Genomic DNA, 23,087 nt, shown 5'->3' on the forward strand with positions numbered 1-23,087 from the left:
ATTCATCAATCACAAACATCATTTACAATAGCCGAAATCTCATTAAGTGATCAATAAAAGTCCATTTTCAAAGTTTCAAGTTCATCAATCGCATTTTAAGTTTCGGGAATCCAATTCACACATATGATATGCCGTTTTGAAGGTAATGAAGCATACATTACTACTAAACACTAACAATTAGCATTTCATGGCATTCAAGCATCAAAAGTTCATGTCAAGAACTATCAAACCCTAGTCAAACATCACAAAATCCTTAATCGGGTTTTTGAAGTTTTCTTAATCAACCTACACATCAAAATGTAGCTAATGATACTAGTAACACAATTAAAACATGAACTTTAACAATTAAACAACTTTTAATCATCCAAAATCAAAGATTAAGCTAACCCACTTCAAAAGTTCAAACTAGTTACTCAAATCAACAAATCGAGCAAACAAAACATATATTCATGCTAGACACGAGCCATAGACACTAACTAACACAATTTCAAGTCAAAAACACGAATTTATAGAAATCTAGAGTTTTTAGAAAGTGACCCAAACTCGGTGTAGTTAGTATCAAATCGTAGAGAATGATGAGAGGATCAAGAATATGTAGTCGGATTTGTTGTGAGCTTCCAAGATTGAATTTAGATGATGAATGAATGGAATGGGTTTATGTGTGTGTTCTTGAGATGGAGAGAAAAGAGATGAGGGAGATGATGGAATGAATGAATGGTGGAAAAATGGGTTGACTAGTTGACCTAGTCAACTAGTTTACCCATTTGGCAACTCCGGTCCCTCGAGTTTCAAAGCGGGTGCGGAATTTAACCGATCGAATATTTTTAAAACGCAAGTTAACGAGAGATGTTGTAATCGAGTAACGGGATTATCAAGAACACTAGTTAACGAAGTGTACAAATATAGGTGACGAGAGATGTCATTAAAAAAAAAAGACGGTGTTAAAATAAATTTAACGGAAAAACGCGGGATGTTACATTATCCACACATCAAAAGAAATTTCGTCCCGAAATTTAGTTGGAAGTAGTAGTTGTTGAATCTTCCTCGAGATCTTGTGTTGCCAATTCTACGAATGAGGGAGAAGTACGTTCTAGGGTATTTCAACGAACTTTGACGGTCGGGGTTTCACGTCGTCTTAGAGTTTGGGTTCACGATTCATGGTTTCAACCGGTCCTCCTAGGAATGAAGTTTATTGTCGATAGTAAGCTCATCGAAAAGAAATGACAAGTTCTTGTTTCGCAATACACGTCCTTAAGTTGACACATCGAATGTAGGATAAACGGAGACTCGAAATGAGCCGGAAAATCTAAACGGCTAGCAACGGGTCTAAAACGCCCCAAGATTTCAAAAGGATTAAAATATCACGGATTTAGCTTTCTATGTTTCCCGAAACGGATTACACCTCCTCAAAGTGCGACTTTTAACGTGACGTGGTTTCCCATGGAATTCGAAAGGTTTACGTGTAACATCGGCATAGCTCCTGGTGATTACGAGTCGCGTTGGGTCTTGCTTGAATATGAATAAATCCTCTCGATTGCTCATGAATAAGCTCGGCCCCGGTGTATAAAGTAAAATTTTTAAAAATCCGAAAGAATTTAACCCCTTCCCACACTTAAGATCTTGCAATGCCCTCATTTGAAAGAAATCAGTAACAATTTAAATTATTGAGGGTGATTAGCGTAGAAACGATTAAATTTTACCAAAGTTTTCAAACATATTGTTGTTTGTTTGCTGAATGATAAATGGTGCACATCATTTGTTCATTCCGTCTTGTTGTTATTTCACATATATTTTGCATCTTGTCGTCAAAATTAGTTGTTTTTGCTGAACTTAATGCCAGTCTTTGAAAATGCATTGTTTTACCCTGTTGTATACATAAGATAAACTGCAAATATATGTACATATTTTTGAAGTTTGGTATATTACCCCACATTCAAAAATTATTAAAATCTAATAATAAAAGTTAGAAAATTATAAAAACTAATACAATTCCAACATAAGTATTAAATGTATCAATATTACAAATAATAAAATAAATAAAATTAAGTACACTAGGAATGATATTGATACCAGTAGGGGTTCCATGCATAACCGTATGTGTTATAAAATGCTTCGGCAGGGTTATACGTAGGATACGGTGGTTGCATCTCTATATACCAGGGAGGAAATATGGGCGTTGGAGTAGGAATATAGTTTCTACCTATTTGTTGGCAATAAGCTATGATTTGATTTTGATGAACTTGCCAATCTTCAAATGCTCGATGTCTAGCATTTTCGTACTCTTGTGAAGCTATAAACCTTTGCATTTCTGTCATTTCATTTCTCCCTCCCACATTACCTTGCTGTTGATTTCTCTCAGCCTGTGGATGTCTTCCATGGTATGCTACTGCGGCGTTATTTCGCCTTTTCAAAACCTTCGCACCATAGTATACATTTAAACCTATTGTATCGCGGGGTTCTGGTTCTTCGACTAATAATCCCCCCCGACTTATATCCACATTGAGATACTCAGCAATTAGTGTAATAAATATACCACCTCCTATTATACTGTGCGGTCTCATCCCCCTAACCATAGCTGATAAATAATAACCCACACAATAAGGTATACTTACAGCGCTTTGTGGGTCTCGAATACACATGTGGTAAAACAAATCCTGTTCATTTACCTTTTCCTTATTCTTACCTCGTTGTGTAATCGAATTGGCTAAAAACCTATGAATTACTCTTAACTCTGCTCTATCTATATCCAAATAAGAGTAATTTTCCCCTTTAAATCGGTGATGGCTAGTCATTTGACTCCATACACCATGCGTATCAAAATTTTCATCAATTTTCCTACCGTTCAATATCAACCCTCTACAATCGGCAGATGCTAACTCCTCAGGCGTATATATACGTAAGGCCTGAGCCATGTCTAGTAAAGACATGTGGCGCATCGAACCTCCTAACAAAAATCTAATAAAAGATCGATCGATTAAACTAACTACCCGATCATTTATTTCTATACTACACAATAATTCTTCACACCATACTTTATATACAGGTCTACACATGCTGAATAATCGTACCCAATCGTTAAAAGTAGAGTTACCATACCTCTGTATAAGTAATTCTCTAATTGGCCCGGCCAATTCTACAGCTTCTAATGGTCCCCATTCTATTACCCTAGGTACTTCAACAACTTTAGAATGAAGAGTATGCAAACCCCTTTGGTATTTTGGATAATCTATCCAACGTCTGTCAAATCTCAAGTTCGGGTGCAACTCTTCTAAGTGCATATCTGAAAATGTCATAACTGGATGAGGTATATCTTGTTTGTAGTAGTTATCAACCTCCTGTTGTTCCGCATTCTCAGCAGGAGCATTGCGAGCTTGGGATGAAGATTCACCCCTTTCAGTCTGTAAAACACATCAAACACAATTTTTGTGCATCCAAATATGCATTAGTGTCAGCAAAATCATCAATCAAAATAATTACAATGACATGTTCAACTTATATCAAACTTATGCTCATTTTCATATTTTTATCAAATCTACACTTTTTCAAATAAGCATATATGAAAATGTTCGCCAAGTTCATAAGTATTCAACTCAAATAACATGTTAAAATAATCATTATTAGCATTTAAACAAGTTTCAAATGGCATTATTTTTCAAAAATCAAGTTCATGAATTTTAGACTTGAAAAAGTCCACTTTAATTCTCAAAATCATGTTTAGGCTCAAAGTTTGGATCATTTAACTACCTAAACATGTTACACTACTTAATTTAGCAACAATTCATGACAAAAATCGGCCATAACCTGTTTATATCAAAAAGCCTCAAATTGCTCAAGAACACAAACCCTAGATTACTCAAAATTTGAAGTTTAAGGCTTCTAATCATGTTAAATAGCATCAATCTAGGTTATACAAGCATAATACATAAGCAATTTAAGTATAATTACACTAAAAAGCATCAAAATCGAATTGGGAAAAAATTGCTCAAGAACACCAATTTTCAGATTAAATGATGTTTAGGTGTAGAAATTTATCGTTTTCCTTGAGTAATTCCTTGATAACATCCTTCTCAACATGATTTTGTGAAAGATTTGATGATTAATGGTGAAAAAATTCGGATTTTAGAGGTGATTTTCGGGTGTTTTTCGCAGTATATTTTGTGGAGTGTGTGCAATCTGATCTGCTCTGGCGTTTTTATTTTTTTCAGTATTTTGGACCATCCGCGAGTCGCGGCGTTTGGCTCTTTCAAATACCGCGAGTCGCGGTGTTTTTTTTTTTTTAAATAAACCTTAACTTATAAAACAAATATAAAATAAATTTAAAATTTTGTTTTCCTTTGTTTTAGGACGAGGTCGTTTCGGATCGATGTCCTAGTCTGTCCCTCGACAAAATTTTAAAATTTGTCTTTTTGTAGCGATTGTTTTAAAAGCTAAGATTTTTGGTTTTTTTTTTAATGTTTTTGGCATACTTTAATTCAATAAGATTAAAAATAATGATAATAAAAGTTCTCGTCCCTCCCTCCGGTAAAGCAATTTCGGTTCAAAGACCTAGTTTAACTCATGACGAATTTTTGAAATATTTTGGTTTGATTGATTAAAGATATTTATACCTTAAGAATAAACGTTAAATTTCGCAGTGATGTAATAAATTTTTGAATGATATCAATAATTTCGGTCGCCAAACCTAATTTTATTCAATACCAATTTAATACTTTATAGCGAACAAATTAGCGTTTATTATCAAAAGGTTAAAAATAAAAATAAAAATAAAAACTGTACAGACTTACCTGTGAGATAGTATTCTTAGTGATATGATCTATCTCATTCATAAGATAGTCGGTTTAATTGATTTTCCATGGCTACATAGGCGTAACCTCGAGCATTCAGTGTTTTTTCTTCTAAACATATGAACGGTCCGTCTCTGCATAAAGTAACAAATTCGGTATTTGAATAGGTTTGATTATTTGAACATTTACCTCCATGTGACCATTTTCCGCATTTGTGACATCTTTCTAGGTGTCGTGCTCTTCTTTTCGCTGTGGATTTTGATTTTCCTTTACCAAATTGTAACTTATTATCTTCGCATCTGGATTCTTTTCTTACTCCGTCCAATCTTTCTCTGATTACTGATACTATTTCACTCGGAAGTGTGTCATTATTACGTTTAGTGATCAAAGCGTGTAGCATTAGACCATGGTTTAGTTCACAGGAAGTCTTCATTTCGTAAAAACCTAAAAAAAATAAAAATTCAAAATGGGGGGAGAAGACTAGTTCTTTAGGGTCTGCTAGGGAAAGACCATTCGGGTTTTATTTTCGAGAACTACACGAAAACAGACAATCTAACTCTAACAGAAATACATATTATCCTTTAAAGACTTGATTCTCCCCACACTTAGTTAGCTGTGGTATCGAAACTGTGATTAACTTCGTTGTCGACTTCCATCGGACTATCTATGTAGTGTTTAACTCTGTGACCATTAACCTTAAATTCAATCCCATTTGAATTTATTAATTCTACTGTTCCGTATGGGAAAACTCTTTTGACTATGAATGGTCCAGACCATCTTGATTTCAATTTTCCAGGAAATAGCTTGAATCGTGAATTGAAAAGAAGAACTCTGTCTCCTTCTTTGAATTCTTTTGAACTTCTGATTCTTTTATCATGCCATTTCTTCGTTTTTTCCTTATAGATTAACGAATTTTCGTATGCTTCATGTCTTAATTCTTCTAATTCGTTTAATTGATTTAACCGTAGACGTCCAGCTTCATGTAAATCAAGATTACATGTCTTCAAAGCCCAAAATGCTTTGTGTTCAATTTCTACTGGAAGATGACATGCTTTTTCATAAACAAGTCTAAAAGGTGTGGTTCCAATTGGAGTTTTGTAGGCTGTTCTAAAAGCCCAGAGTGAATCCTCCAATTTAATAGACCATTCCTTCGGATTTGATCCTACGGTTTTCTCTAGAATACGTTTTAAAGCTCGGTTGGTATTTTCAACTTGTCCACTTGTTTGTGGATGATATGCGGTGGAGATTTTATGAGTTAATCCATATCTTTTGAGAACTTTCTCAAGTTGATTGTTACAGAAATGAGTACCCCGATCACTTATTAAAGCTTTCGGTGTTCCAAACCTTGCAAAAAGACGTTTTAAAAAATTGACTACAACTCGTGCATCGTTAGTTGGGAGAGCTTGTGCTTCCGCCCATTTAGATACATAATCAATGGCTACGAGAATATAGAGATTATTATGAGATTTTGGAAATGGACCCATAAAGTCAATACCCCAAATGTCAAATACTTCACATACTTGAATGACATTTTGTGACATTTCATCACGTTGACTTATTTTTCCGGCCCTTTGACAAGCATCACAGGATTTGCAAAGAAGGTGTGCGTCTTTGTAAATTGTAGGCCAATAGAATCCAGCATCATAAACTTTTCTTACTGTTAGTTGAGGCCCATAATGCCCTCCTGTTGGTCCTGTGTGACAATGGTTTAAAATTTTACTAGCTTCATCTCCGAATACACATCGGCGTATTATTTCATCTGGACAACTTTTAAACAGATGTGGATCTTCCCAGAAATAGTGTTTTATATCACTGAAGAATTTCTTCGTTTTTGGTACGACAATCCTTTTTCAAGGAATCCACATACTAAGTAGTTTGCATAGTCTACAAACCATGGAATTTCATTATAATCTATCTTCAATAGATATTCATCAGGAAAGTTGTCTTGTATGGCCGATTCATTTAGAACTTCTAATTCGGGATTTTCAAGACGAGAAAGATGATCAGCTGCGAGATTTTCTACTCCTCTTTTATCTCGGATTTCAATATCAAACTCTTGTAAGAGTAAGATCCAACGGATTAATCTTGGTTTGGCATCTTGTTTCGAAAATAGGTATCTAAGAGCAGAATGGTCGGTATAGACCACCGTTTTTGCTAGAACGAGATATGAACGAAATTTGTCAAAAGCAAAGACAATAGCAAGGAGTTCTTTTTCAGTAGTTGTGTAATTTGTTTGTGCTCCTTGTAACGTCTTACTAGCATAATATATAGGTTGAAATCGTTTTTCAATCCTTTGTCCTAAAACGGCTCCCATTGCAAAATCACTTGCATCGCACATAAGTTCAAACGGTAGATTCCAATTTGGTGTTATCATGATCGGCGCATTAGTAAGTTTCTCTTTAAGAATATTAAAAGATTTGATGCATTCATCTGAAAAGATGAATGGAGCATCTTTTTCTAGGAGTTTATTCATAGGAGTGGCAATTTTAGAAAAATATTTTATGAAACGTCGGTAAAAACCGGCATGCCCTAGAAAACTCCTAACTCCTCTAACATTGGTGGGATGTGGAAGTTTAGCAATTACATCTACTTTAGCTCTATCCACTTCAATTCCTTCCTTTGAAATTTTATGACCAAGAACGATGCCTTCTTTAACCATGAAATGGCATTTCTCCCAATTAAGAACTAGATTTGATTGTTCGCATCTAATAAGCATTCGTTCCAGATTAACTAGACATGATTCAAAAGTATCACCGAAGACTGAAAAGTCATCCATGAAAACTTCCATGCATTCTTCTATCATGTCGTGAAAAATCGCCATCATGCACCTTTGAAAGGTTGCAGGGGCGTTGCAAAGTCCAAATGGCATGCGTTTGTAAGCAAAAGTACCATAAGGGCACGTGAATGTGGTTTTCTCTTGATCTTCGGGTGCTATCGGAATTTGAAAATATCCGAAAAAACCATCAAGAAAACAATAGTAACTATTTCCGGCTAATCTTTCCAACATTTGATCAATGAAAGGTAAGGGAAAGTGATCTTTTCTGGTGGCGTCATTTAATTTTCTATAATCAATACAAACACGCCATCCTGTTACAGTCCTAGTAGGAATAAGCTCATTTTTCTCATTTGTAATGACAGTCATGCCACCCTTCTTAGGCACGCATTAAAATGGGCTTACCCATGGACTATCAGAAATTGGATAAATTAAACCTGCATCTAGCAGTTTAATTATTTCTTTTTTAACTACATCTTGCATATTAGGATTTAGTCTTCGTTGGCGTTGCACATACGTTTTATGACCTTCTTCCATAAGAATTTTATGTGTGCAATACGAAGGACTTATTCCTTTAATATCATGAATCTTCCAAGCAATAGCTGGTTTATGAGCTTTCAACACAGAAATGAGTTGTGATTTTTCATTTTCAGTAAGAGAAGACGACATTATTACAGGTAATTCGGATTCACCATGTAAATAAGCGTATTCCAAATGGTTTGGAATTGGCTTTAACTCTAATGTCGGTGGTTCTTCTATCGATGATTTATATCGATATCTGTCTTCTTCTTTTAGTATTTGAATTTCTTCTGTTGTTGGTTCATATCCATTAGCTATTAGTGTAGCTAACATTTCAGCTTCATCAATTGGTTCAGTTCCTTCTCCTAAAGAACATTCTCCTGTTCCTTGTAATTCTGGAAATTCTTCTAACAATTCTGCATGTGAATCTATAGTTTGAATATAATAGCATGTATCATCTGCAGATTGCGGTTGTTGCATTGCTCTATCAACTGAAAAGGTAACACTCTCATCCTCTATACTTAGGGTCAGTTTCTTACCAAACACGTCTATCATTGCTTTAGCCGTGTTTAAGAATGGTCTTCCTAATATGAGAGGAACTTGAGAATCTTCTTCCATGTCCAGAACAACAAAATCTACTGGAAATACTAAAGTACCAACTTTAACTAGCATGTTCTCCATTATCCCTCTAGGATATTTTATTGATCGATCGGCTAGTTGTATACTTATTCTTGTTGGTTTCAATTCTCCAAGGTCAAGTTTAGCGTATAGTGAATACGGCATTAAATTTATACTAGCACCTAAGTCTGCCAATGCTTCTATTGAACTAAGACTACCCAGAAAACATGGAATTGTGAAACTTCCTGGATCAGATAGTTTTTCTGGTATCTTATTCAACAGCACTGCTGAACAATTAGCATTCGTAGTAACGGCCGAGAGTTCTTCCATTTTCTTTCTATTTGTGATTAGATCTTATAGAAATTTAGCATATCTAGGCATTCCTGAAATCACATCAATGAAAGGTAGATTTACATTTATCTGTTTAAACATATCCAAGAATTTGGATTGCTCGGCTTCAAGTTTCTCTTTTTTCATTTTACTCGGGTAAGGAAGTGGTGGTTGGTATGGTTTAACATAAGGTTTAGCCTTAACTGTGTTATCTTCATTAACCTTTTCAACTACCGGTTCTTTTTCCTTATCTTGTTCAGGTTGTGGTTCTTGTGGAGTAGGAATAGCTTCATCAGAATATTCAGGTATTTCAGGTGGTTTAAGTGTTGTACCACTTCTTGTGGTAATAGCTTTAGATGTTTCATTCCGGGGGTTAGCATTTGTATCACTAGGTAAACTTCCCGGTTTTCTTTCACCTATTAACCTTGCTAGGTTACTTACTTCTTGTTCCAAGTTTTGAATAGAAGCTTGTTGATTTCTAAATGCTTGAGCATTTTGTTCATTAGTTTGTTTCTGAGATGTGAAAAACTGCGTTTGAGTTTCAACTAGCTTTGTCATCATATCTTTTAAATTCGGCTTTTTATCATCGGGTTGTGGTGGTTTGTTTTGAAAATTAGGTTTTGCTGGTTGTAAGTATTATTGGATACTTGTTGATTGCTAGGACCTTGTTGGTTGTTGTATGGAATATTTCGATTATAATTCTGGTTTTGATTGTAGATCGGTCTTGGCGGTTGATAATTATTCTAATAATTATTTCCAAGCCTTTGGTTTAGATATGAAACATTCTCTCTTTGTTCCATTGTTAGTTCAATACTGAGACAATCTTTTGTCAAATGTGGTCCTCCACACTGCTCACAACTAATTCGTATTGAGTGGATATCTTTAGTCATCTTTTCCATTCGTCTCTCAACAGCATCTATCTTTGCGGAAATGAAATCTAAGTCATGGCTAGAATCGACTCTAGCTGCTTTAGATGATCTAACGATATCTTTTTCTTGGTGCCACTCATGTGAGTGGGAAGCAGTGTTATCAATAATTTTATAAGCATCAGTTTCGGTTTTCTTCATAATAGAACCCCCAGCTGCTATATCGATGTCTTTCCTTGTAGTGATGTCGCATCCTTGGTAGAATATTTGTACTATTTGACAGGTGTCTAAACCATGTTGCGGACATCCTATTAATAACTTTTCAAATCTTGTCCATGCCTCATATAGAGTTTCATTCGGTTTCTGTGTGAACGTAACAATTTCTCCTTGAAGTCTTACTGCTTTAGATGCCGGAAAGAATTGTCTAAGAAATTTTTCAACTAAAACGTCCCATGTATCAATCGCCCCTTCAGGTAACGATTCCAACCAATCTTTGGCTTCTCCCTTTAAAGTCCAGGGAAATAACATGAGATATATCTGTTCATCCTATACTTCTCTTATTTTAAATAGTGTGCATATCCTATTAAAGGTACGAAGATGTTCGTTTGGATCTTCCTTCGGCGCACCACTAAATTGGGATTGATTAGTCACCATGTGTAGAATTTGTCCTTTGATTTCATAATCTGGCGCATTAATGTCTGGATGAGTAATTGCGTGACCTTGACCAGTGCGTTTAGCTCTCATTCGGTCTTCCATACTTAAAGGTTCTGTTACTTCCATAATTGAATTTGTTGAATCTGAATCACTAGAGGATTCTGATTTAATGGTTCGTTCCTCAACAATCTCTGTTGAATGATTGGTGGTTCCGGAGGAAAAATTAATGGTTCAGGATGTATGAATTGTCCTTGAATATTCTCCGGATTCTCAATTGTGAGGTCGACTTCAAAAAATGGATTATCAGAAATTTGAACTGGAGTACATGGTCGACTGGATGACGATTCTAAAGAAAAATCAACGGCGGTAATATTTGCTAGATGTCTTGATCTAGTTACAGGTGGTGAACGTACAAAAGGTGGTGAACGTCTTGCTCGGTGCATTCACTGAATATCCTATTAGCTTTTAAAAGGAAAGAAAAATTATATAAGTCAATCCAATTAATAGACTTTTCTGATTTTGCCCACGTTTCGAATAGCCAAAAGATGCAGCAGAGGGGCAGGATTCGTTTGGTCTCAATATAATTGAGTACTGTTTGGCTCCAATAACCCGGTTCACGTACAAATCCAACTATTACTACGAACCAGAAAATTTTGATGTCTATCAATTTAACCACTTAAAATAAATTTTCGTAATTTTAAGAAATTTAGATAAGAAGTAGAATAAAAATCTATGTCCTAAAACTAGAATAGCGAGAAATAAGAAAGAAAAAGAGAGCGTCGAAAAAGAAAAAGAAAAGGGTTGAAAAATAAAAGGCGTCGAAAAATAAAAGAAAGAAAAAGAGTGACTTATAAAACTTAAAAAAAACTCGACTAACCCAACCTTATTACTATCACTAACTTAAAATTATAATCACAAATTGAGATTACTAATTGGAATGATAATTGATACATAGGTAAAAGGCGTCTAAAAATATTAAAGCTTACAAGAAAAACTATATCCCAAATGGCAATAACTTAAAAAGACACTAAAACTTAAAAAGGCGTCGCAAAATTCTAAAGCACTTAGATCTTAGTCTAAAGAAAAAGCACTTAAGGGATTTTACGGCAAAGCCTAAAAATCTAGAAGTAAAAATAACTATGGCAAAAACTATGTCTTAAAACTAAATATGAACGGAAAATACAAAAGTTACGCTAAAAACAAATAAAAAGGGACAAAATATAAAAATATACTAAAAGTTGTAAAAAGTACAATTTTTTATAAAAATATTATTTTTATATTATTTATTTTATAAAACTATTAATTTTATATTTTATTTAAACTAATTTAACTAAATAATACAAATAATAAAATAACTAAACTAATTAATATAATATAAATAACCTGGAATTAGCAATCAGTATTTCGAATTTTGCAGCAATTCTACGCCAACAATTATATGTATACATATAATGTCTATCTCCTAGACTTATCTTCGAAGGTGAAGTTTCTGAAAAACATCCCAAACTATGAACTAGTTCTCTGAAATTGGAACAATGCTGATGAAACAGCAAAAACTGTAAACGACCTTAACAGTCAAAAGTTTGATGCCTTAACAGTCAAAAGTTTGATGATAAAGAATGGTAAGGTGGTAAAGCTGAGAAAAAGAGAAGATTTGGAACTGGAAAACGGATTGAGCAAAGTATGAAAGAGGCTGTGGATAAATCACAAGGACGAAACCTGTCTTCAAAGAATCCAAATGATTCAGTATCTGCTGAAGCCATTAACGAATACCTTGCTTCCGAATCTAAACCCTTGCGGACAATATTCTTCATCATCCTCTGATATTAGAAATTCTAAGATATCATCGTATCTTTCATTATAAATATCCTCCATATTTCTGGAGATAATTCCATAATCATTCTTATTGGAAATCAATTTTCTCCTTACGATATCTGTGTTACACCATAAAAGAAACTATTTTAGTTTCTAAATTCTGAAACTTTCAAGTTTAAAATATAAATGTTTTGAAGTAATGTTGGGAATTGAAGCATGAGTTAGTATAATATAATGACACTTGATCAACGTGATTATATTACAGTAAGTCATGCTGAGTTTCTAATGGAACGTGATAAAGGTTCACAGATCCCACCCTCATCATGAACCATGTTACATAACTCTTTCATTCTATATAATCTCTAAATATATCAAGAAAATATATTTCTTGATGATTTGGTCTTTTCCGGATATTCTGGTATATATATATATATATATATATATATATATATATATATATATATATATATATATATATACTATGTTCATTTCAAAATCTATACCTACGAATTCTGGACCATTATTCGCTTGACTTGAAGGCGGGAAGAGAGAACGGAAGCATGAAGCTTCGAAATATAACGGAGAATATAAAGCCCAATAAAAACACATAAATTACAAACCATAAATATCAATAAGTATTGCAACGTAAAGACACGGGAGAACTAAAAACACTATAAAGCCAAGAGTATAGTAAAAGTGAATAGATTCCTCCGGCGGTAGATGAAAAAGAAGAATGATAGATATGAAAGTTAGGAGTATATTAAAAATCAGAACTGGATGAAGCATTCTCACAATCTATTAAGAAGTATTAAATAAGGAAGAAGATTATAGGAGTGGTGAAAATAAATGAAACGGAAGAGGTCAATTTATAGCGAAATATCATACATAACAATCGAGGCAGATTACGCATTTAATCAAAGAAAATCCTAATTTCCGCAAATTCTGAAGAATCAAATCTTATTTAGATAATGAAGATTTTCTATTCCTTAAATTCCGGAAATCAATCGTTACTACGTCAAGAGATAAGACGCATCTCTATTCTCCATTTCACTCTATTACGATAACTTCTCCCATACGCTTCGAGTAATTGGATTGTTTTATCCATATTATTCAACGGTGATAAAAATTTTATTTATCAACTCATATTCGTCATGAAAACATTTTTATTGTTAGCCATGACGACCCCACTCAAATTTCAGGACGAAATTTCTTTAACGGGGAGGTACTGATGTTATGCGAGGTGTATATAAAATAGCTTATATTTTTACAAGAAAATACTATTAAATACGATACAATTTTACACAAGATATTTATTTATTTATAGAATGGATATACTTAAACCTTGCTACAACACTTATAGGCAGTGTACCTAATCGTACAGTAGTGTAGTTTTTAGTAAGTCCGGTTCGTTCCACAGGGAATCTTTTAACAAAGCTTAACGCTATATTAGTTTTATTTTATAAAAATACAAATATATATATAAGTAATATTATTATTATTATAAAGGGGGGTTTTTACCGTTTAATGACCGGTTTATCGATTTTAAAACTTTAGTCGCAGTTAAAACCAAATGTAAAATAAAAGACTTAATTTAAAGCGTAAAGTAAATAACGATAATGAAAGTGCAATAAATAAAAGTGCGATAAAATAAACTTGCGATAATTAAAAAGTACGATAATTAAAAGTGCAATTAAATACAATAACAATAAAAGTACGATAATTAGAAGTGCAATTAAATATAAAATAAAGGAAATTAAATATGAGATAAAAGAATTATGCTTATTTAAACTTCCGTAATCATGATGTTTGACGTGTTGATTTTAATTTTATGCCCATGGGTTAATTGTCCTTTGTCCTGGATTATTTAATATGTCCGTCTGGTTTTTGTCCATAACAGTCCATCAGTCATAAATATAAAGTGCGAGTGTCCTCGTCAAATTAACCTTATACCCGAAGTCAAATATTCCAACTAACTGGGGATTCGAACTGTAACAAGGTCTTAATACTTTGCTTAATAATTACACCAGGTTATCGACTGTGTGTAACCCAAGGTTTTAATACTTTGTTAACAATTACACCAATTACCCTTGAATGTAATCCACCCCTGTTTTAATGAGTCCATTGACTATTAATCCATCCCCGTGTCCGGTCAAATGAACAATAATTCGTACTTATAAATATCCCGCCCATCGTGTCCGATTAAGTGTATGTGGTTATATATAGATACGTCAAATCATAAACTTTATATTAAATTAACGAGGTATCGTTAATTTAATATAAAGCCCATTAATAGCCCATAGTCTAATTTCCACAAGTGTCGTTCTTTTGTCCAAACCTCAATTATGGTACAAAGCCCAATTACCCAATTTTAATAATTAGCCCAACATCATGATTACTTCGGATCAAATAAGCATAATAATAACTTAGCTACGAGACATTAATGTAAAAAGGTTGAACATAACTTACAATGATTAAAATAGCGTAGCGTTACACGGACAGATTTTCGACTTACACCCTAACAACATTCGCTAACATACCCTTATTATTAGAATTAGAATTAAAATTAAAATTAAAAATTAAAAAATATATATATATTACGTTTACATATAGAGAAAGAGAGATTTTAGGATATTTTTTTCATCGAACTGCGTTGGCTTTTATAGAGAATTGAGTCCAGGGTGTCTCCGCAACTCGCGGCATTTTTTGCCTTCAAACTCCGCGAGTCGCGGAGTTTGAAATTCCAGCTCACCCAGCTTTGGCTCTTTGTTTGTCGACGGATTATATAAATAAATATAATATATAAATAATTTTAGTAATTATTTAAATATTATATTATATTTATGTGCATAGTTGACTTGTAATTTTTAGTCCGTTGCGTCGAGCGTTGAGAGTTGACTATGGTCCCGGTCTCGGATTTTCGAACGTCCTTGCGTACAATTTAATATCTTGTACTTTGCGTTTTGAATCTTGTACCCTTGTAATTTTGAGATGTTTCTCATCAATAATTGGAACCTCTTTGATTGTATTTTGTTCTTTTGAGCTTTTTGGTCGTTTGCGTCTTCAATTCGTCAAATCTGTCTTTTGTCTTCACTTTTTATTATTTAAACGAATATCACTTGTAAATAGAACAATTGCAACTAAAAGCTTGTCTTTCTAGAGGAATAATGCTTTGAAATATATGTTCGTTTTTAGCATTATCAGGTACTGTGATAACCCGGAAATTTCTGACCAAATTTAAACTTAATCTTTAACGTTTTCGACACGATAAGCAAAGTCTATGAAGTTGAATCTCAAAATTTTGAATTATTCAATTACCCTTCGATTGTAAATAGGTACATATACTATAACTTGAAAACATAACAAAATGTTAAGTAAATGATACTGTGCATTAAACTTATTGGTTTGATTATCTGATTGATATATTCAACTACGGAATTAAAAGATTATGCCAAACGATTGAATTAAAAGATATTTAATGAGTCCCTTAAGGATTATGATATTATTACGGGTCTCTGTTGTGAGGTCCACGTTGATTTGGGAAATCATTCATTCTTAACGGTATTTGGAATAAATGGTAAAGTGTTTGTTTAAATAACGTAATTTGGACACATACAATAATAAAGAATATTAACAGTTGGAATTAGATATATGAATAACTTGCGATATGTATTTTAAAACGTGTTTATTAATATTGAAAATATATATTTAACAATACGATAAAATATAATATTAACTTGGTCATAAAAACAAATTGTTATTATATATATATATTAACAAATAGCGAGACGATGATTTATAGATGTAAATGACTAAAATAATCGAAAGTTTAAGATATACTTTGAGCGGTATAGTTTAGGGATAATTTAAGGCTATATTTTGACAAAGGTACGTGACACGAAACGTAAAATGCAAGTTTTCTCAGCGTACGAAAGGACATTTGAAAAACCGGAACCGGGACATAAGTCGAGTGATGACGTACAACTTATCGGAACAAAAATTACAAGTCAACTATGCATGTGAATTTAATATAATATATAATTAATTATATAAATTAAATATATTATATATATAATATAAAATTATGTCGACAAACAAGAAAACAAAAGTTTGTGAGCTGGATCAGAGGGCCATGCGATCGCATGGCCTTGAAACACAAATCCCATGCAATCGCATGGGGTACTTTTTCAGAAAAGGTTCTATAAATTGCACGATTTCAGTTCTATTTTTCTCACACTCTTAATATTACTCCGCAAGTATTTATTTATATTATTATTATTATTATTATTATTATTATTATTATTATTATTATTATTATTATTATTATTATTATTATTATTAAGATTAATATTAATCTTATTATTATTAGTATTATTAATTAGTATTATACATAAAATACTACGACGAGGTTATGAGCGTGTCACTTTCAAAATGGTTTTCAAGCGGGATAGAGCTAAGGAAATTATGGGTTATTGCCAAGGAGGTTATGGGTAATGTTCGGGGGTATATTTGTGAATCAAACCTAGTGTTTATCATCTCCGTTACGTCTACGTACTTTCCTACAATATTGAATCTCAATACTGATACGTAAGCACTCATATCTTATCTTTTATATATTAATTATGTATCCATGTCTAGTGCTCGAGTATATATATTTATATATGCTTGTATGCTAAATTTCATTGTTAAACAGTTTATAATGAATCACTAATTAAATACATATATTACTGGTAAAAGGTATATGATATACATGTTTTTGGAAAGCTGGCGAAAAATCAATAACTTTTCATTTAGATATCGAATAGTTTCGATGAACGGATTAAAAGATATGATCAACTGAATTATGATTGACGTTAATTGAAATTGCTTTTGAATCTGCAATTAAGATTTAAACAACTTGTTTACGAGATTGATAAAGTGAACTTTTAAATATTACCAACCGAGTAAATGAATCCTTATATAAGGCACGTCTCGTTTTGTTGAACTATTGTCAAAATTGACTTTTTGAAACGACTTTAGATAACTATTATATGTCGATCTCGAGCATTAGGATTGTGATACACTATGACTTGACCTAGCTTGATAGACATTTATTGACCAACATATGTTCTCTAGGTTGAGATCTACGATTAATTGGTAATCCGAGTTTCGGTCACATTTTGGTGAACAACTTTATATGCTTCTAAGGTGAGTTTCATTGCTCCCTTTTTAATTGCTTTTGCAAAATATATTTTTGGGCTGAGAATACATGCAATTTATTTTAAACGCAATGGATACAAGTACGTATTAATTCTACACTGAGTTTGAACCGAAAATCCCTTAGCTTTGGTAACTAGTAGCTGCCAGTACATAGGATATGGACTGGTGGGCGCGAATAACAGTATATGGATCCATAGGGCTTGACATCCCCGTCCGAGCTAGAGCGCTAGCCTTTTAACGGACGTGTGTTATTTGAGTTTAGGACACGTTGGTTTGCGTGTATTAAAACGAATGGGGTATTTATCATTATAACGTTAAATTTTAGTTACCAGGGTACTCTGTTATGTAGAATCTATTGATAAATGTTTCTGGATGAAACAACTGAAATCTTGTGATCCACTTTTATATACAGATTATGCGAAACACTAAAACTATGAACTCACCAACCTTTGTGTTAACACTTGTTAGCATGTTTATTCTCAGGTTCCCTAGAAGTCTTCCGCTGTTTGCTTATATGTTAGACAAGCTATGTGCTTGGAGTCTTACATGGCATATTTTTCAAGAAAACGTTGCATTCACCAAATCATCACCATGTATCTTATTTTGACTGCATTGTCAACGGAAGTACTATCGTAAACTATTATTTACGGTGATTGTCTATATGTAGATATCATCAGATGTCGAAAACCTTTGATTTAAATATTCATTTATGGTGTGCCTTTTCAAAAGAATGCAATGTTTACAAAACGTATCATATAGAGGTCAAATACCTCGCAATGAAATCGATGAATGACGTGTTCGTCCATATGGATTTGGAGCGATCGTCACAAAATCTTGCGAAAAATTTTTCTTCATCAACCTTCGAACTTAGAAATTCCAAAATATCATCATAAATATCTTCGATATTTCTGAGCATATTTTCATAAATATTCTCGTTCGAAATTATATACCTTTTCATGCTTTCTGTATTCCATTATATTGGAAACTTTTGTAAAATCTAAGTATAAATTATGAATGAATTCTAGAGAAGTGTTAAGAATTAGAGCATGAGTTAGTATAATATAATGACACTTGGCCAACGTGATTATATTACAGTAAGTCATGCTGAAGTTCTAATGAAACATGATGATTCATAGATCATACCATCATCATGTGCCATGTTACACAACTCGTTCAATCTATTCAATCTCCGAACATATCAAGAAAATATATTCTTGATAGTTCTATCCTCTGTGATTATGGTAATTTACCAAATAAAATTGTGCTATTACGTTCCTTCCTGCTTAGAACATTATGATCATTCGAAACTCTATATCTACAAATTCTGGACCATTATTCGCTTGATTTAAAATCGAAAAGAGAAAAAAAGAGTATGGAGCTCCTAAATATAAAGGAAAATATAAAGCCGATCACGAACACATAAATTACAAACCGTGTATGCCAATGCGGATAACAACATAAATACACTGGAGAATAAAAAAACACTATAACCTCAAGGTAATAGTAGAAGTTAACAGATTCCTCCGGTGGTAGATGAAAAAGGAGAAAGACAGAAGCGATCGTCAGAAGAAGGACAAGGATCAGTAGTGGATTAAGTATTTATACAATCTTTAGAAGTATGGATTAAGGAAGAAAGTATAGGAATGGTGAGAATAATAAAACAGAAAAGGTAAATTTATAATGGAAATATTCGACAGAGCAATCGATGCAGATGACCGCATTTAATTAAATAGATCTTAATTTCCTTAATCGCTGACGAATCAAATCTTATATAGACAACGAAGATTTTCTTTGAAATCCCTTGAATTCCGGAATTCAAACGTGACTACGTCAAAAGTTAAGACAAATCTTCATTTCATCATTTCGTTCTTTTATGATAGCTTCATCGTACTCTTCGAATAATCGAATTATCTTACCTATATTATGCAAGGGTGGAAAAATTCTATTTTATCAACTTATAATCGTCATGAAAACATTTTTATTGTTAGCCATGACCACCTCACTCAAATTTCAGGACGAAATTTCTTTAACGGGTAGGTACTGTGACGACCCGAAAATTTCCGACTAAATTTAAACTTAATCTTAATATGATTCCGACACGATAAGCAAAGTCTATAATGTTAAGTCTCAAAATTTTTGAACTATTTACATGAACAGCTTTTAACCTTCGACTGTTCCCGACGATTCACGAACAATTGGTTGTTATTAAATAAATATATATGATTTATGCCTATAATTATTATTATGTGTATATTGTAATACATATAAAGTTTATAAATAATAAATATTCAATAAAACTTATTATATAATGTAGTACATAAATATTATATAATTAATAATATGATACAAGTTAAACCATAGTTGTTATATTGAAATTCTTACTTTCATAAATATTAACATTAATATCAGTATTATTAATATACTATATATATATATATATATATATATATATATATATATATATATATATATATATATATATATATATATATATATATATATATATATATATATATATATATATATATATATATATATATATATATATATATATATATATATATATATATATATATATATGTGAAATTTGATATATTTGATTTGTTATAACATTATTATTAATATTATTATTATCATTATTAATATCATTATTCTTATAACTAGTAGTAAAAATTATAATGTTAATTATTATGATTAATATTAGTATTATTATTAAATGTTATCATTATTATTAGTATTTTGATTATTAATAATATATTTATATTTATATTTATTAATAAAAACGTATAAATGAAAATAGATTAAATCCAGTTTACTTGTTACAATCAAGCTGTATGTAATTTTGTTTCTGTCTTTGAATTATTACATGATTGATATCAATTTACCATTACACAACAAAAGCAGTTAGAGGTCGATCACTCCTTTTTTTTTTTTTTTACTGATTGAATTTCCTTTGTACTTCTTGTCGAGTCTTTGTTAAATGTCAATCTCAGTTGTCAAGCAAAGTCATTTATTACATTTATACATATGCATATGTACAAGAGATATAAACATTACCACTTTCATTTAAACAACCACTTGCTTCTTCATCATTGATCACCATTCATTTTATATACATAAATATACATACCCACATAGATTTAACACAATAACTTAACCATCAATTTCTGTTTATGATCGTGTACTAGCATCAAGCAAATAACCACCTCACCACCATAGTTAACAGTTTAATATATCTGTTTTCTTTTGAACGTACCCAAACAAACCATCGCGAACCACCTCGAAGACATCACCATCAAACCATCAAACACCTTCTAGATAGTGTCGATATTTCTGCTTCCTATTTAAATTGAAACCCACTTACAACCTTCTTTATCTCATTACTCGATCAACACACCACCAAATTCGACACCTTTGCTACTATACTACTCTACAACTATCAATTCTCATAACCATCGAACGCGTTTACCATGAATCACCACCTTCTCCTGTTCGCTACTGCAGTTACCTTTTCAACTTTCTGTTTCAGTTACTAATCCCTTGAACGCCATTTAAATCACACCAAAATACCATCACCATTGAAACAACCCACTCGTGTACTATTACTCTTTCTTTTCTGTTTACTGTACGATCACCAAAAAAAAACATCACCACAATCGATCCCCATCATCAGGCAAGTTGTTATATATTTGTTTCTGCTACCACGCTCTTGTTTATTTTTTTCTGTTTATTTAAACACAAACACCTTCTTATTATATTCATACCACACCCTGCTGCTGCTCCATCTTCTGTTTTATGCATGTTTCGAACACTACACAACATGCTCCTGCTTCTATATTTTAGAACGTGAATGAAAGAAGATTATGATGATGATGAATATCATAATTAAAGATGATAAGCGTTTGAGATATAATACTACACGAACCCCACCACCAATAATACATAGTACAATTAAAATTGAAACAAATCGCTACTTTTACGTTCCTTTATTTCTTGGCCGACACTTTCATCAATAGATATCCACTTGCTACCACCTTTTCGATAGTGGATGACAAGGGAGTTAGTAATTCAATAAAGGTAATAGCGATGGGAGAGATTCACGTTCAAAGAGAACTAATTCATACAACCACTTTATATTGAAATACGCATGTCAACTAATTCATACAACCACTTTATATTGAAATACGCATGTCCACAATTAACTTATTAATTCGAGTGACTTTTGGCGTAATATAATTTCAATATGGCCGACAAATTCAATTTTAGTTGCATCACTTAAGCAACTTGCAATTTAATAATAAGCGGTCGCTTTTAATCCTCTCCATCAGCTTCTGTTTCGCAATCTATTTTTATTCACAACTGAAAACTCCTTTGGGCCACGTTTTTATTTTTACAGTTGGGCCGTGAAAATAAGTTAGTAATTGGGTTTATCTTGCTATTGGGACAACTTGGGCCATTACATGCAATCTCAGCTATGTATCTGATTCTGGTACCGTTCGATGACAAAGCACACCTACACAATATTTAGAGTATTATTATTATTTCATAGTAGTATTATCATTAAGATAGGATGATGATAATTAAATAAGGATGATGATTATGATGGTTATTATGATGCCATAGATTAGGAATGATACAATGATGAGGATGATGTTAAGTCAAGATATTACTTAACAGCTTGATCTCACTTTTACTTGTTTGAAAACAACCGGGTTTTGATTCCAATAATGGGTTTGTAGATCAATTGTCTTAATGGGCTGTACAAAAATCTTGGCTAAATGTGGATTACTACATACGTGAAGATGAATACGTGGTGTACGGGGATAAGATGATTGTGTATGATGATGATAAAGGTTGCGATTGTAGTGATAAAAATGTTAGATGGTGATGAGATAATGATAAGATGATGATAGTATGATGATATAAATGATGTTGATAATGAAGCTGATGACCCGTTAATGATGTAGTATGACGTTGAATCGATGTATGATGATTACGATTATGATTAAGATGATGATGCTAGGGTTGATGTTTGATCGAGCGTATAACATGTTTAGTGTAAAGGGTTTTATTAAGACAACATGTATTACGGATTAAAAGAGTTTTAGATGCTAATTAAAACAGAAAATGAGAAGCAGGGGATTGATTAGAAGGGGATTAGGGTTAGCGGGATGTCGCGGGTTCAAACCCAGACTTGGGCATTTTTTATGGCTACTTCAATGAAGTAGTTTATCTATTACTCAATATCATTATTATTATTATTATTTTTTATTATTTATTATTGTTATTAGATTATTACAAATATTAATATATATATATATATATATATATATATATATATATATATATATATATATATATATATATATATATATATATATATATATAAAATTATTAGTATCCAACATACAATTAATATTATTATTATTATTATTATTATTATTATTATTATTATTATTATTATTATTATTATCATAGTTATTAGTATTATTATTATTATTATTATTATTATTATTATTATTATTATTATTA

At 32.2% G+C, this 23,087-nt stretch overlaps 1 non-coding gene across 1 annotated transcript; it reads left to right on the plus strand.

Annotated features, from left to right (window-relative positions):
* The first annotated feature begins 10,179 nt into the window (after positions 1-10,179).
* Positions 10,180-10,286, plus strand: LOC139879056 (small nucleolar RNA R71). The gene has a single exon (XR_011769909.1). It is a non-coding gene; the product is annotated as a small nucleolar RNA R71 (small nucleolar RNA).
* The last annotated feature ends 12,801 nt before the right edge of the window (positions 10,287-23,087 follow it).

The sequence above is a fragment of the Rutidosis leptorrhynchoides genome, chromosome 11, assembly GCF_046630445.1.
Source record: "Rutidosis leptorrhynchoides isolate AG116_Rl617_1_P2 chromosome 11, CSIRO_AGI_Rlap_v1, whole genome shotgun sequence".
NCBI lineage: Eukaryota > Viridiplantae > Streptophyta > Magnoliopsida > Asterales > Asteraceae > Rutidosis > Rutidosis leptorrhynchoides.